Source organism: Conger conger, chromosome 2 (assembly GCF_963514075.1).
Source record: "Conger conger chromosome 2, fConCon1.1, whole genome shotgun sequence".
Taxonomy (NCBI): Eukaryota; Metazoa; Chordata; class Actinopteri; order Anguilliformes; family Congridae; genus Conger; species Conger conger.
In genome coordinates, this window is record NC_083761.1 from 29,411,410 (window position 1) to 29,429,102 (window position 17,693).

Sequence of the window (17,693 nt, forward strand, 5' to 3'; positions counted from 1 at the left end):
CCATTGCTATGCTGATGATGTACAGATGCAAGAAATCACTGCAGCCTTTACTTGCATGTCTTAAAGACTTAAAAAACTGGATGGATGCTAACTTCCTGCATTTAAATGAAAATAAGACAGAGGTCATTATGTTTGGACATCCAGCTCAATTGGAGGACATTGTTGGTGCTTTGGGCCCCCTGGCCCCCAAAAATGTTCCTGCTGCGAAAAGCCTTGGTTTCACCATTGACAGTGCCTTTAAACTTGAGAAGCAAATTAGTGCTGTTGTCAAAGCTGCCTTTTTTCAGTTAAGACAAATAGCCACGGTCAAGGCCTATCTTTCTCAAAAAGATTTGGAAAGAGTGGTCCATGCTTTTATAACATCTCGGCTGGACTACTGCAATTCTCTGTATATAGGCTTAGACCAGTCCTCTCTCTGCCGTCTGCAGCTAGTGCAGAACGCTGCTGCCCGCCTTCTGACTGGCAAAAAGAAACAGGAACATATTACACCAACACTGTCATCCCTACATTGGCTTCCTGTCCGTTACAGAATAAATTTTAAAATTTTATTATTTGTTTTTAAGGCAATGAATGGTCTAGCACCTACGTACTTGTACTTTTAGATGTCCCTATGTCGAGGAGAGCTAGGAGGGGTGACCGGGCCTTTGAGGTAGCTGGCCCCAAGTTGTGGAACAGCCTACCGCCACATATTAAATCTGCCCAAAACATAGATGTTTTTAAATCCTTGTTAAAAACCCACCTTTTTAGTGAGGCCTTTATGTCAGACATAAATGGGGAATCCAGATAATGTACATGTATTTCATTTTATTTCATTTCATTTCATTTCATTTCATTTCATTTCATTTTATCTCATTTTATTTCATTTTATCTTTAATTTTATTGCCTGGTTTTGTACAGCACTTTGGTCAACCATGGTTGTTTTAAATGTGCTTTATAAATAAAGTTTATTATTATTATTATTATTATCCTTGAGGACTGTGGGAGGCTTGGGTAACAGTATCCTGAGCCTGTGAACTGGATAATCCTGGACATAAATTTGGCCACATAGGCACACTGTCTACACTGGGGTGAGATTTCAGTAGCATTCTAAACAGGCCAGAATCTACAGCCTACTCTCATGTGCTATAGCCTGAAATACAATAAAATAATTTTTAGATAAAGGGAACCCGAGTGAACACAATTAATTTTTAAAAAAATGACTAGCCTAATTAATTTTATTAAACAAACTATGCACAATTTCTCACTCCTGTCTTTACACAACTATTTAGCAAGCTATTTAACTGACATTACTCGTGTTTGTATTTAGTTGTAGTTAGTAGCTAGTCTTTATCTAACCAGTACTGCCCACTGATGCTAACAACAGTGGATCTCTAGCCTGTGCAGAAGGAATTCTCTAATATAACCATGCATACTCAAACGCATCAATTAATCGCTTTTATTTTTATCAGCCATCGCATGTCTTTTGGATTTAGGCATAAGCTCTCTGCCCAGGAGAGGAAGTATGCTGGTAGAATGTTCAGAAAATATAAGCAGTAGTGCTGTGCAGTGGGACCCAGCTATCATGGCCAGCCAGCTGACACACAAAAACTTGTTAGCTTATAACGCGGCAGCTAATTCATGTCACCAAACACTGGCAAGCCACGTGATTAATGGTTAGCCACCAAAGCTAATCTCTCGCAAACCCAGCTCACTACTGTAGTAGCCAATCCATGTCTCCTCCTGCCCTTCTTCTGTTGGATCATAGAGCATAGTTCAGTGTATTGGACACATGCTTTTCAATACAGTACAAAAATAAAAAAGGCCCATACCAGAAGCATTCACAAAAAGAGCAAATAAAGTGGGGGAGAGCACATCTCCTTATCTAGGGAACCAACCTGTACTGACATTATTTTCTGGCACACATGCTGCCAGGACAAACCCTTGATGGCATTATAAAATGTTATCAAATAAAAAGTCTCTTTTGATCCTTTTAAAGTCAACAAAACAATGCAAATGTAGGTTTCCCTTCCCATAATACAGCATAAATATGATAAATACATGCCCTGCTCTTCCTGAAACAATTATGTTCATCAACTAGCAAACCATGAATTTTGAGGAAATTATTAAATCTATTATTAAGAATATAATCTTCATCAAATTAGGTGATCTGGGCAGTATTCTGTACCATTCATCTCTCATCCAATTTACCAGTACATTTCATGACATAATATACCAATAAATGTCTGACAGTTTTATATAATTTGACATCAACTGACATAATCTGTTATGTCATCTTGGGACAGCTGTAATGTCATGTGTATGACAGAGTTATGTCAGCCTTATGGCAAGGGATTCAAGTAAAGTGTTACAACTTATTCTTATACACTCAATGAGCACAATTAGAAGGATCATACTAATACTGGGCAGGGCCTTCCTTTGCTCTCAAAACAGCCTCAATTCTTTGTGGCATGGAGCATGGATGTTGAAAACATTTCTTTAAGATTCTGTTCCATGTTCACATGATTGAATCACGCTATTTTTATTTGTCAATTGCACATTCATGCTGTGAATCTCCCATTCTACCACATCCCAAAGGTTCTATTAGATTCAGATCCGGTGACTGGGAAGGCCACTGAAGAACATTGAACTCATTGTCATGTTCATGAAATCAGTTTGAGACAACGTTTGCTTTGTGACATGATGCATTATGATGCTGGAAGCAGCCATTAGAAGATGGGTACATTGCCGCCATGAAGGGATGCACTAGGGCAGCGGGATATACACTGCTAAAAAAAATGAAGGGAACACTTAATCATCACAGTGTAACAACAAGTGAGTTAAACTTCAGGGATATCAATCTGCCCATTTACGAAGCACAAGTGATTGTGAATCAATTTCACCTGCTTTGATGCAAATGAAAGTGACAACAGGTGCATTGGAGATGCAAAAGCAAGATAACCCCCAAAAAGGTAATGGTTTTGCATGTGGTGGCCACAGACAATTGCTCTCTCCTTATCCTTCTTGACTGATTCTTCTATAGTTTTGTGTTCTGCTAGTGTCCCTGTCACTACTGGTAACATGAGGCGGTACCTGCAGGCCAATCAGGTTGCACAGGTATTCCAGCTCCTCCAGGATGGCACATCCATACGTGCGGTCGCAAGAAGGTTTGCTGTGTCTCCCAGCACAGTCCCAAGAGCATGGAGAAGATACCAGGAGACTAGCCATTACACAAGGAGAGCTGGACAGGGCCGTAGAACGGCATCAACCCAGCAGCAGTACCGGTATCTGCTCCTTTGTGCGAGAAGGAACAGGAGGAGCACTGCCAGGGCCCTACAAAATGACCTCCGGCAGGCTACTGTTTCTGACCAAACTGTCATAAACAGACTCCAAGAGGGTGGCATGAGGGCCGACGTCCTCTAGTGGGACCTGTGCTCACAGCCCTGCACCGTGCAGCTCGATTGGCATTCGCGAGAGACTGGCCAGAATTGGCAGGTCACCATTGGCGCCCTGTTCTCTTCACAGATGAGAGCAGGTTCACACTGAGCACATGTGATAGGCGTGAAAGAGTCTGGAGACGCCGTGGTGACTGTTATGCTGCCTGTAACATCATCCAGCATGACTGGTTTGGTGGTGGGTCAGTGATGGTCTGGGGAGGCATATCCTTGGAGGGTCGCACAGACCTGCATGTCATAGCCAACAGTATCCTGACTGCCGTTAGGTACCGGGATGAAATCATCAGACCGATTGTCAGACCGTACGCTGGTGCAGTGGGCCCTGGGCTCCTCCTGGTGGAGGACAATGCCCGGACTCATGTGGCCAGAGTGTGTAGGCAGTTCCTGTATGAGGAAGGCAATGATGACATTGACTGGCCCTCACGTTCCCCTGACCTAAATCCAATTGAGCCCCTATGGGACGTTATGTATTGTGCGTCCGACGCCGCCAAGTACCGCCACAGACTGTCCAGGAGCTCACTGATGCCCTGATCCAGGTCTGGGAGGAGATTACATTACATTACATTACATTACGTGGCATACATTACGAGATCCTCCAGGACACCATCCGCCGACTCATCAGGAGCATGTCCAGACGTTGTCGGGAGTGCATACAGGCATGTGGGGGCCATACACACTACTGAGTGTGGTTTTGAATCCAGCCCTCAATGGGTTGATGCTTTTGGTTTTCTTTGACCGCTGTTATGTAATTTTCTTCTCAACAAATTATACAATGTACATCAGTCAACTTGAATAAATCGTTCATCAAGATCTGATGCGTCCCTTAAGTGTTCCCTTAATTTTTTTGAGCAGTGTAGTTGTTGCGGTGGGTTCTAGCATTGGTCGCCCCTGGCTCTCCGCCCCACTCGCCTCCTTACAGAACACAAAAGCCACCATGGAGAGACCAGCGACCGGTTCAGGGGTCGAGATAGGAAGTTCCCCGCTTGAAGCAGTAATAGCCGCCCAACAGGCTGCTTTAGCGAGGCAGGAGCAGGCGCTGCACGCACAGCAGGCTGCTACTGTAGAGCAGCAAACGGTGGTATTTCAGCGTCAGGATGAAATCCTGGCCAGGCTAGGTAGGCAGCAAGATGTGCTGATGGGGCTCACCGATAGTTTTCGGCAACTGGCAAGCGAGTTCCGCTCAGCGCAGGCACAGGCGCCAACCCCCGACAACCCCCAACCACTCCCTTCTTCCCCACATACGGGATCCGCTTCCCAGCCCATTACACAACTAATAAGGGAACCCAAATTACAGTTGCCGTTGCGGTATGGGGGAGAGGCGGGTAAATGTAGGGGGTTTCTTTCCCAATGCCTAATTTTTTTTAAAGCCCAACCCTTACGGTTCTCAATGGAAGATTCACGAATAGCGTTTATTTTATCCCTATTGACCGGGGCCGCGCTGGCCTGGGCGGATCCGCTGATCAGGGCACAATCCCCGTTAATGAGCAACTCCCAGCTCCTTATGCAGGAGATGACACGGGTATTTGACCACAGCGTCACGGGCAAAAAGGCAGCAGCCCGCTTGACGTGGATGAGGCAGGGAGATCAGAGTGTGGCCGAGTTCTCAGTGGCATTTCAGGCTCTGGCAGGGGAGACTGGGTGGGCTGACGAACCACTCATGACATTATTTACATGCGCGTTGTCAGACCTGGTCAGGGACGCGCTGGCCACAGTGGAGCCACCGGGGGATTTGGGTTTGCTAATATCTACGGCTATTCGTATCGACAACCGGGTTCGGGAATGTGAGTGAGAGAGAGCCGGCAGGATAGGTGGTTTTAATTGGCCAGTTCCGCCCTCCCCAGGTCAGGGTACGGAGACTGGGGGAAGATGGGGGTACATAGCAAGGAGGAACCTATGCAGTTAGATACTACCACTCTAGTGCGTCCTAGAGGGCGACCCAGGAGAGAATGGCTGTGCTTCTTTTGTAAGCGGCCAGGGCACTCAATAAGAAACTGAAATCGAATTGACGTGGAAGGGGGCCAACTTTATTGACCGTCAGTGGGCTGAGCAAAACCATCTGCCGGTTCGGTCGATTCCGCAGCCTCAAGCCATCACGGCGCTTGACGGCCGCCCACTGGGGTCCGGGGTAGTACGTCATAAGACTGAGCGAGTGGTTATGCGTATCCCATTTCAGGGGCACCGGGAGCGTATATACTTTTATTTGGTGGAATCCCCGGTTTATCCGATAGTCTTACGACATGTATGGTTAGTAAAACATCAGCCACAAATAAACTGGGGTAACCGGAGCAACCCGGTGTCCCGGTGGGGTCCGAAATGTGCTGCTCACTCCGATCATACATATAACTCCTCGATGCCTCCTTTTGAAACTGACATAGGGTCCAAATTGGACGAGGAGGAGGTTAGGGAGCCCCTTGATTCTAGTGTCAGGGCACCGGAGGAGGAGGAGCAGGAGGGGAGTCTAGAGTGGGACTCTGTGTATGACTGGAATCGTCCTATTGACGAGGGGGAGGGCAGCGAGGGCTCTGATTGGGACACTGAGAGCCTTTTTATGACCACAGGGAGTGGGGGTGAAGAGCAGATAGTAGGGACTATTGAATTTTCGCTACCTATCACCTAGGGTATATGGCGAGTTGGCAGAAGTATTCTGCAAGCAGCGTGCGACCACGCTACCTCCGCTTCGACCGTACGATTGTGCAATCGATTTACACCCAGGTACAGTTCCACCCCGGGGCGCACTCTATTCTCTGTCAGTGCCTGAGAGCAAGGCAATGAAGGAATATATCTGCGACGCCTTAGCGAATGGTTTTATCAGACCGTCTTCGTCTCCGGCTGGAGCGGGATTTTTTTTGGTTAAAAAGAAAGACGGAAGTCTAAGGCCATGCATTGATTACCGGGGACTAAATTCTATCACGGTTAGAAACAGATATCCATTGCCACTGATGAACTGTGCGTTCGAGCGCCTGCAGATGGCGTCGGTATTCACAAAGCTAGATCTCCGTAATGCGTACAATTTGGTACGCATAAGGGAGGACGACGAATGGAAAACCGCATTTAACACGCACTCTGGCCATTATGAGTATCTAGTCATGCCATTCGGCCTTACCAACGCTCCCGCGGTGTTTCAGGCATTAGTCAACGATGTGCTCAGGGAGATGCTAGAGACTCTAGAGAGAGAGTTTGTATTCGTCTACCTGGACAATATCCTGATCTTCTCCGCCACTATCTCTGAGCACATTCGTCACGTGACAACCCCACGTCATAGAGCCATCAGCTCACGTGGGCGGAGTACGCCCACAATACGTTACAGAATGCGTCCACAGGCCTCTCGCCGTTCGAGGTACAGTTTGGCTACCCCCCGCCACTGTTCCCGGAGCTAGAGAAAAGGGGCGAGGTGCCCTCTGCCGAGGCCTTTGTTTGGTGGTGTCGGGCCACGTGGAGGAAGGTGCGAGTGACTCTTTTAAAGGCTATAGCTAAACAGAAAAGGCTGGCCGATAGGCGTCGCCGGTCAGCGCCCTGCTATAGGGTGGGGCAGCGGGTATGGCTGTCCACGCGGGACCTGCCATTGAGGGTTGAGTCACGTAAGCTCGCCCCTCGTTACGTGGGACCATTTAAAATCATTTGGAAGATCAACCCCGTCACGGTGCGCCTCCAGCTGCCCCGCTCTATGAGGATCCACCCAACATTCCACGTCTCAAGCCCGTGTCGATGAGCATACTGGCACCTGCGGAGGTCCCTCCACCATCTCCGCGATTGGTTGACGGGGGCCCGGTCTACACCGTACGTCGCATCCTGGCGGAACGCTGCGTGGGCAGAGGGAGACAATACCTCATAGACTGGGAGGGCTTTGGGCCTGAGGAACGCTGTTGGGTCCCCGCTAGGGATATTTTAGATCCCAAATTGATTTGTGAGTTTCACAGGCAAGGGGCTGAAGGAGCGTCTGGGGCCGCTCCTTAGTAGGGTGGTCCTGTCATGGTGGGAGGTTATTCCCGCTGTTGCCACGAGAGGGCCAAGGATCATTGGTTCCACCTGTTCCTCGTTAGCAGCAGGGGAATTACCTCCCTGAGAGTATTTAAGACCAGCAGGCACTATCTTTCAGTGCTTTTGTGTTCAACCGTACGCCCTTGACACAAAGCCGGTAAAGCACCTGGTAGACTCTGCACTAATACGAGTCAGGTTCGGTGCTGGTGGGTTATTCACTTAAAGAATTTATGAGAAAAGGTAAGGAAGGCGTTCAGCTGAGAGTGTGTATGTGCTGTCACCTTCCTTAAGGGTTTTGTTTTTCTTTGGACTCGTGTGAGTCGGCGGTAGAGGGACGGTGTCCCCGGTACATGTATTTTGGTTTGCGTTTTGTCCCGAGCTGCGCCTCGAGGTTTCTATTTTCGTGCCTGGTATTTTTCTCGCCAGGTTGTATTTTATTTTTGTTTCTCGGTCTGTGACCATTTGTGCCCAGCTATTGGCACATATCCTGAGTTATTGGTTCGCCCTGTTTGTTAAGGGTTGTTTTCTGTTTCCCATAACCGTTTTTGGGCTATTTCTGTTTTCCTTTTATAAGATTTGTGTTGTTAATTTCTTTTCCGGGAGAAGTCCTTCCCGTGGCTGTGTACCCCTATCTCTGTCTACTAGTCTAGAACGGTTCTAGCATTGGTCACCCCTGGCTCTCCGCCCCGCTCGCCTCCTTACACGCGGTACATCAAATAGTTCATTAATTCATTATCCTAACCCGCTTATCCTGAACAGGGTCGCAGGGGGGCTGGAGCCTATCCCAGCATACATTGGGCGAAAGGCAGGAATACACCCTGGACAGGTCGCCAGTCCATCGCAGGGCACACACACCATTCACTCACACACTCATACCTATAGGCAATTTAGACTCTCCAATCAGCCTAACCTGCATGTCTTCGGACTGTGGGAGGAAACCGGAGTACCCAGAGGAAATCCACGCAAACACAGGGAGAACATGCAAACTCCACACAGAGAGGCCCCGGCCGACGGGGCTTCAAACCCAGGACCTCCTTGCTGTGAGGCGGCAGTGCTACCCACTGCACCAACCGTGCCGCCACATTGAATAGTTTTTTTTTGCATAATAAGAACTATCTCTGGCAGGTGGCGGTAGGTTTCACTCCTTCTTTTCATCTTTATTCATACTTGACACATCTCCAAACTTCAGTGAAATGCTTCCGGGGGAGTAAAAACATCACTTGTATCTATTCAATGTTGGTTAACTTAGCGATCAGTTTTGAGAAACACATTGCTTATATTTTTCATTCTTTATCCTTGTAATGTTTTATTTATTTTATTTAATGTTTATTTGAGTAGGATCATTACTGCCAGTTCACACCAGGTTCATGTAGCTGCATTCAGAGATTATAGCTATTGCTAGTTTCCAACTCCCGTCCCAAGGCTTTTTTATGAAAAGAAAAAATATTAAAAATAAGACAAAGTTTTAAATGGAAGATGTTAAGAAATATACACACATAAAATACAAACCTTCAACAGATTTTGAATATATACACTGCGTTCCAAATTATTATGCAAATGATATTTTTCTCTGATTTTCCTAAATAGTCCATGCAAATGACAGTCAGCATAATTTTCAAGTCATCAACTGTTAGGGTATAATTTGAATGTTATTGAACAAACCTCCCAATGATAACAGTATTTTTTTCAAAAATAAAAACTTAAAATGCACTGTTCCAAATTATTACGCACAACAGAGTTTCAAAACATTTTATAGGTTGTAATGAACTGAAAATGGTCATTTGTTGAATTTGCAGCATTCGGAAGTCATATTTACTGAAATCAAAAGCTATTTCAATCAAAAACATCTTAACAGGTCAAGTTACATTTTAACATAGGACCCCTTATTTGATAGCAGCTTCACAATTCTTGCATCCATTGAACTTGTGAGTTTTTGGAGAGTTTCTGCTTTAATTTCTTTGCAGGATGTCAGAATAGCCCCCCAGAGCTGCTGTTTGGATGTGAACTGCCTCCCACCCTCATAGATCTTTTGCTTGAGGATGCTCCAAAGGGTCTCAATAGGGTTGAGGTCAGGGGAGGATGGGGGCCACACCATGAGTTTCTCTCCTTTTATGCCCATAGCAGCCAATGATGCAGAGGTATTCCTTGCAGCATGAGATGGTGCGTTGTCATGCATGAAGATGATTTTGTTACGGAAAGCACGGTTCTTCTTTTTGTACCATGGAAAAAAGTGGTCAGTCAGAAACTCCACATACTTTTCAGAGGTCATTTTCACACCTTCAGGGACCCTAAAGGGGCCGTCCAGCTCTCTCCCCATGATTCCGGCCCAAAACATGACTCCGCCACCTCCTTCCTGACGTCACAGCACATGGGACATGGTGGCCGTCCACCAACCATCCACTACTCCATCCATCTGGACCATCCAGGGTTGCACGGCACTCATCAGTGAACAAGACTTGAAAATTAGTCTTCATGTATTTCTGGGCCCACTGCAGCCGTTTCTGCTTGTGAGCATTGGTTAGGGGTGGCCGAATATAAGGTTTATTCATAACTGCAAGCCTCTGGAGGAAACTACACCTTGATGTTCGGGGGACTCCAGAGGCACCAGCAGCTTCAAATACCTGTTTGTTGCTTTGTAATGGCATTTTAGCAGCTGCTCTCTTAATCCAATGTTTTTGTCTGGCAGAAACCTTCCTCATTGTGCCTTTATCTGCACAAACCCGTGTGTGCTCTGAATCAGCCACAAATTTCTTAACAGTACGATGATCACGCTTAAGTTTTCGTGAAATATCTAAGGTTTTCATACCTTGTCCAAGGCATTGAACTATTTCACGCTTTTCGGCAGCAGAGATCCTTTTTCTTTCCCATATTACTTGAAAATGGTGGTCTGCTTAATAATGTGGAACGTCCTTAAGTAGTTTTTCCTTTAATTGGGCTCACCTGGCAAACTAATTATCACAGGTGTCTGAGATTGATTTCAGTGATCCAAAGAGCCCTGAGACACAATACCATCCATGAGTTTAATTGAAAAACAAAAAATTGAATCTTTATGACACTTAAATACAATTTGCATAATAATTTGGAACGCGCATATCACATTGTTACAAAAATGATACATGCGTGTTATATATTACAAATAAAAGGTAGTTTCAGCCAACATTTCACCTTCATACTAAAATCCTTTATATTAGGCTATTGATTGCTTTTATTTCTATTGGCAAGGAGGAGGAGGTGAGAAACCCTTTATTGAAATTGCTGACTGCCCAAAAGTGGTCGAATGTCTAATTTTACAGTTACCACTAGTACATTTTACATTTACATTTTTGTCATTTAGCAGATGCTTTTAATCCAAAGTGACTTACAAGTGCATAGGTTCTTCCACAAGTTAAAGCATCACATCCATAACTAGTAAAATACACATGAAGTGTTGTTCTAAACATATAGTCATCGTAAGTATTGTCTAAGTATTTTAGTTAGACAAGAGGGATAGGGATATCAGAAAGGGGGCAGGGGAAATCAGGAGGGAGGACTAAGGTACAGTTTGAAAAGGCGTGTTTTTAGTCTGCGTCGAAATAGGGGGAGGGATTCTGCTGTCCTGACAGTGGTAGGCAAGTCATTCCACCACTGAGGAACCAGAGCGGAAAACAGGCGTGAACCCTGCAGCTCGACCGCCAGGTGCTCGTAGAGAGGGAACCATAAGGCGACCAGAGCTGGCAGACCGGAGTGATTAAGGATTGTATGTAAGGTGGGGCAGTCCCCTTAGCAGCCTGAAATGCCAACACTAGGGCCTTGAATCGGATGCATGCAGCAATAGGAAGCCAGTGGAGGCCAATGAGGAGCGTGGTGACATGAGCCGACCTGGGCTGACTGGTGATCAGGCGGGCTGCAGCATTCTGGACCAACCCTGTTAATCCTGTCTCCCCCAATCTAAAGGTTTTTTATCTATCACAAGCAAGCAGCATGGCCCTGTTGCTGACATATCAACATTGAAAACATACAAGTGACGTTTTTTTCCCCAGGAAGGCTTTCACATTGGTTCAGAAAATTGAGACTGATAGAAACCATTAGAAAAAAGACTGAAAGAAATCAAACACAGCATACTGTAGATAGCTGTTACTGCGTTTACAAAAAAAAAAACATTATACCACGATCGGCTGTTGACACAAGGCAGGTTGGGTCCATGGATTAATGCTGTTGCTGCCAAATTCTGACCCTACCATCTTTATGTCTCATACTTTCCTCTAGGGTCTTCATCGCACTTGTCTCTGTGTTTGATTTGCACTTTATTGTATGTCGCTCTGGATAAGAGTGTCTGCTAAATGCCTTAATGTAATGAGTAAAGAAATACATGTTTTCTGTAGGCTCATAGGTCATTAATGCAAGCATTATTCTTTACTATCAGGGCCTCATTATAGAAAAAGGCTTTAACTCTGATAGATGCTATATTCAATGGAGTGGTGAAATATATAAAATATATAAAAATATATGTTTAAAACAGAATAAGATACTCAATAAAAAAGTCATATAACTTGAATGAAAATTATGTGCAAATGTAATCCTGAAATGGACATTTTTATGCCATAGGTAAACTATCTCTCAAATCTGTGTCTATTTTTATATGAAGGAAAAAACGGAAGTACCACCAAAAAGACTGAAAAAATCAAACACAGCATACTGTAGATAGCTGTTACTGCGCTTACAAAAAAAAACATTATACCACGATCGGCTGTGGCATTCAAGCGATGCTTGATTGGTATTAACAGGCCAAAAGTGTGCCAAGAAAACATTCCCCACACCATTACACCACCACCAGCCTGGACTGTTGACACAAGGCAGGTTGGGTCCATGGATTAATGCTGTTGCCGCCAAATTCTGACCCTACCATCTTTATGCCTCAGCAGAAATCGAGATTCATCAGACCAGGCTACGTTTTTCCAGTCTTCAAATATCCAGGTGAGCCTGTGCCCACTGCAGCCTCTGCTTTATGTTCTTGGCTGACAGAAATGGAACCTGACATGGTCTTCTGCTGTTGTAGCCCCTCTGCCTCAAGGCTCGAAGTGTTGTGCATTCTGAGATGCTTTTCTGCTCACCACAATTGTGGTGGTTATTCCTGTCAGCTTTGACCAGTCTGGACATTCTCCTCTGACCCCTCTCATCAGCAAGGCATTTCCGTCTGCAGAACTGCCGCTCATTTGATGTTTTTTTTTTTTTTTGCACCATTCTGAGTAAAATCTAGAGACTGTTGTGTGTGAAAATCCCAGGAGTTACAGAAATACTCAAACCAGCCTGTCTGGCTCTAACAGTCATGCCACGGTTGAAATCACTGAGATCACATTTCTTCCCTGTTCTGATGGTTGATGTGAATATTGACTGATGTTCCGGACCTGTGTCTGCATGATTTTATACATTGCACTGCTGCCACACGATTGGCTGATTAGATAATCGCATGATTAAGCAGGTGAACCTAATAAAGTGCTCAGTGAGTGTGCCTTCTTTGTAAGCAGAACTAGGTGTGGGAGGGGTGAGGTTTTCCTTTTTATTGTCATACACATTGAGGCCTACAGTACATTATTAGGGTATAAAGATAATTCATGTTTGGTTGTGTTTTACTGTTTGTTATTGACACGTCAGTTTGTTTTATTTGTACAAAGTTCACAAATGCAAGGTTGTTATTACCATATCAGCAAGTCACTTTGAAAGAAGATGTGCATATCTCAGTCAAGAACATGCCTATATTTGACAATATAATATTTTAATATTTAGAATTTGATAACTTGATGGGGTCTGTCTGTCAGTGAAACTGCTCTTGTAGCCTATTGCCTCCTGTCCTGGTCGTCGAAAGAAATTCTAACTTGCATGCCGGTCCCCAGAGACAAAAAGGTTGAGAGCCCCTGGTCTAATCAGCTGTAACGTTAAATCGTGTTGGATAAAAGGCGTCATCTAAATAAATACCTGTAGCTAAATTAAATGCTTCCAGCAAAGTTCTGCGACGAAAACATCTGTAGATTCGCTTTGCAGGCACATGTGCCCAAAATGTAAACAAGTCAAGGATTGTTCATGAATACATTTCACAACAACAAAGCGTTATTAGGTAACGTTAGCTATAGCGCAGCAAGTCTAAAGCGAAGTTATATTAGCTAACGTATCTAACAGTAAATTAGAAATACAGTGCGTTAATAATTTGCCTATTTTGATTAATGGTTACTTGTCCAACTGCCAAGCTCGCATACAACATATCTGACAATTGTTCAAGAACAAGTTTGTTAGGTAACGTTGCCCATCGACCCTAGCTAGCTAATGTGTTAGCCAGTATTTCGGTTGTCAAGTGAAATACGATTGCTATGGTTACATGGAACGCCAACCTCAAAACACATATTCAAAGCCATCAACCCGTCGCTACCCTCAATTGGTCAATTCGATTAAAGGATTGTTTTTAAATAAAAATGTTTTGTTACCTTTATAGATAGTTCAGCTATGACAGTTGGAGGTCAGTGTAAGTTCCGGCACAAGTATCTGATCACGCTGTTTTAAAACATTCTTCAAGTCCCTCACAGAATTGAAACTGTCTGACGCACACGCCCGCCTCCAAGGCTAATATTGTACACTGATTGGTCAAGACTGTCCTTTACTGGCCTCTAAATGGTTCACTTTGTTGCGCTGTTTCAGTCCGTTTCAGGAACTCACCTGTGGAAAAAATAAAACAGACAGGTTGGTATGGTTACTAAAGACGAGAAGATTAGACCAAACACAGAAATAACTGGATAAAGTTAGAACCATGGAATTTGTAACGTTTGATTTTTTTGTGGTATTTATAGTATATTGAGCAGTGCTTACAGACAGGACAGATAGCCTAGCTGTAACCCTTCTACTGGACATGAATATATTAAGAATGAAACAAGACATAGAAGCATATTTTGGTCATAGGACCAACATGGTATGTGGGGTAGCTAATAATAATAAAACATAAAACATAAAAATGTACATGGAAATTGCTTAATCTATGGCCATTTTGTGTACAAAGTGCCAATGTCCTTCAATGTTCCCTTCATAGATAAATACACATAGTTAAAGGCATTGTTTTACCTCTAGGAAAAGAATGTCCATAATGAAGAAGCAGGGACTTCCCGTTTATCTCTACTTATGTGTGTCCCAGCCTCTGAACTATTGTTGTACTCGGGGTATTCTAGCTGCCAAGCGTGGTATGGTAGTTAGCAAGTTGATATATTCTTCAAGGGTTCAAATTGTATCTGTGCGGTCACGCCATACCATACTTTCTTCTAGGGTCTTCATTGCACTTGTCCCTGTGTTTGCACTTTATAGAGTAAAGAAATACATGTTTTCTGTAGGCTCATAGGTCATTAATGCAAGCATTATTCTTTACTATCAGGGCCTCATTATAGAAAAAGGCTTTAACTCTGATAGATGCTATATTCAATGGAGTGGTGAAATTGTATATAAAATATATAAAAATATATGTTTAAAACAGAATAAGATACTCAATAAAAAAGTCATATTACTTGATTGAAAATTATGTGCAAATGTAATCTTGAAATGGATATTTTTGTGCCATAGGTAAACTATCTCTCAAATCTGTGTATATTTTTATATGAAGGAAAAAACAGAAGGACATTGGCACTTTGTTACCTGAATAACCATACATCAAGCAATTTCCATGTACATTTTATGTTACAACTAGCTACCACACATACAAAAAGTGCAAATATTTTTTAATAGCTTTTAGTTCAATATTTCAAATGTAGTGGAAACATGACACATTCAATTCCAAATCAAAGCATTAGCAAATTTGATCAAGTCTGCATTATTCTTTTACAGAAAGCAAAGAAAAGGAATATTAATCTGTTCAAAAAAATGGCAGTGTCGACATTTTTCTCTTCAAACTCTCTTCAACCTGTATAAACTGAATACAAGATTTAAGTTGATTTTAGTTGCATAACCATTGTTTTTGATAACTGCTGCGCATCTGCGTTGCATCGAGTCAACCAACTTCTGGCACCTAGGTATTTCAGCCCAGGATGAACTAACTACATTCCACAGTTCCTGTGAATTTTTAGGCTTTTCTTTAGAAACTGCATTTTTAAAGTCACCCCACAAGTTTTCAATGGGGTTGAGGTTAGGGGATTGAGCAGGCCACGCCATTACCTCAATCCTTTTTGTCTGGAACCAAGGTGTTCCTTGCTTACTTGTGTGTTTGGGGTAATTGTCTTGTTGAAACACCCATTTCAGGGGCATTTCCTCTTCGGCACACGGCAAATTAATCTCTTCAAGTATTTTGATGTATTCAAACTCCAAACAATGTTTGGAATGGCCCATTTTACTTAGCAATTCAAAAGGAAATATATTTTATAACAAAATGTGAAACATTTGCTTCCCTTCTTCCTTAATAAAGGACAATTAATGACACTTGTTTTTTTCACAGAATGAATTAATTTTCTAATTAAACGTCCCACGGTCCCAGTCGTCCCAGGGTCCCAGTCCGCTAGTGAATCCCAGGCCAAACTCTCCTCTCGCCCCTCAGAGAACGGAGGTGACCCCCCCTGATCCGGTTCCTCCTTCTCACAATCAATGCAAGTATCAATGGGTTGGCTGTGCAGCCACGAGCCGTCCACCTACAGTACTGTGCAGAAGTCTGAGGCACCCTAGACTTTATTATATGTATTGTATTGTATTATATACAGTACATGTTTATTTTTTTGTGTGTGTTTGAGATTTCCAAATATTAATTTTCCAAAAGATTTAATTTTACAGAGACATTTTTGTATTTCATTTAAAAAAAGTAACATATTACTGTAAGCAATTGACTACTTCCATCCATCCATCCATCCATCCATTATCTTAACCCACTTATCCTGAACAGGGTCACAGGGGGGCTGGAGCCTATGCCAGCATACATTGGGCGAAAGGCAGGAATACACCCTGGACAGGTCGCCAGTCCATCACAGGGCACACACACACCCATACCTATGGGCAATTTAGACTCTCCAATCAGCCTAACCTGCATGTCTTTGGACTGTGGGAAACTCCGCACAGAGAGGCCCCGGCCGACGGGGATTCGAACCCAGGACCCCCTTGCTGTGAGGCAGCAGTGCTACCCACTGCACCATCCGTGCCGCCGCAATTGACTGCTTTTTACATAAAAACTTGATCAAGGCTGTCTGAGATCAGAAGCAAGGAGCCAACCAAAGTCTGCAGAAGAACTGTGGCAAGTTCTCCAACATGGTTGGAACAACCTCCCTGCTGATTGTCTTATAGAACGGCAGGACAGCGTTGGCTATCTCAGAGCAGTGATGCAGTGTTAATGCCGAGGAGCGGTCACAAAAAATATTGATTTGATTCAGTTTTTAACTATTCTGCCAAATTACTAAAATGTAATGTAAAATGTATGGTATGTTTATTTAGGACCTTTCATTGAATTACTTTTGAAAGAATCTTATCTGAACAGAATGTTATACAGGTGCCTAAGACCTTTGCACAGTACTGTACATGGGCTCCACGTAGGCCAAAGAGCTGCGCATGGGTAGTGCAGTTGCGTGGGGAGGTTAAAATGGGAGAGTGGACCCGGGATGGGCAATCTCTCCTACTACTTCTCTCTCTCTCTCTCCCAAAGCCAATTCCGATATGTATGGCAGTGGACATCACAGTGGCAAGTGTTGTGGGCAGTTCGAGAGGCCCTAAAACATCTTTGACCGACTCTGCGAGAGCATTACGGAATAGGGACATTAGGGGTCCCTCAGGCCACCCCGTCTCACCTACCAAGGCCCGAAAGGCGATAGAAAACCCTGCGATGGTTTTGTTGCCTTGCCAGTGGCGAGTTAGCTTCATGGCCACCTCCTGGCCCAAGACATCATGATCGCTGCTTTCTCCTTCATGAGGCAGGCCACATCACGCATAATCGGGGCATCAGAGCGGCTGCCCTTGCTTTACTGTATCCGAGACATTTTCACAAATTGAGTGCTTGCTTACCACTTGGGTATTTCAATCTGTGAGCTATGTAATGTCATCTAGTGACAACCTGCACACAATAACTTTGCTGAACATAACAGTCTCATGTTAACAGTACGTTTAGAACTTTCATTTAGAACTTTGAATTAGCTTCATTCAAGTTAGTATTGTGTCTCGCCATGTTAATATCATGATTTGTGGTTTCTGACAGCCTTCCTGTTTAAGAACTTTTGCATGTGACCATGGCCATGTTTTGGATTACCTCTGTTGTACCTGTTTGCTTGGTTACCAAACCCCTGCCTGGATTACCAAATATGAAATGCA

The 17,693-nt window shown here is 43.9% G+C and overlaps 1 protein-coding gene across 2 annotated transcripts in view; it reads right to left on the reverse strand.

The window, feature by feature from the left end:
- Positions 1-13,978, reverse strand: part of ttll6 (tubulin tyrosine ligase-like family, member 6) — an 80,091-nt gene extending 66,113 nt beyond the window's left edge. For both annotated transcript variants that reach the window (XM_061229449.1, XM_061229440.1), the window contains exon 1: positions 13,865-13,978. The gene's annotated coding sequence lies outside the window, so the exon portion shown is untranslated. The remainder of the gene's footprint in view (positions 1-13,864) is intronic.
- Between the last annotated feature and the right edge of the window lie 3,715 nt (positions 13,979-17,693).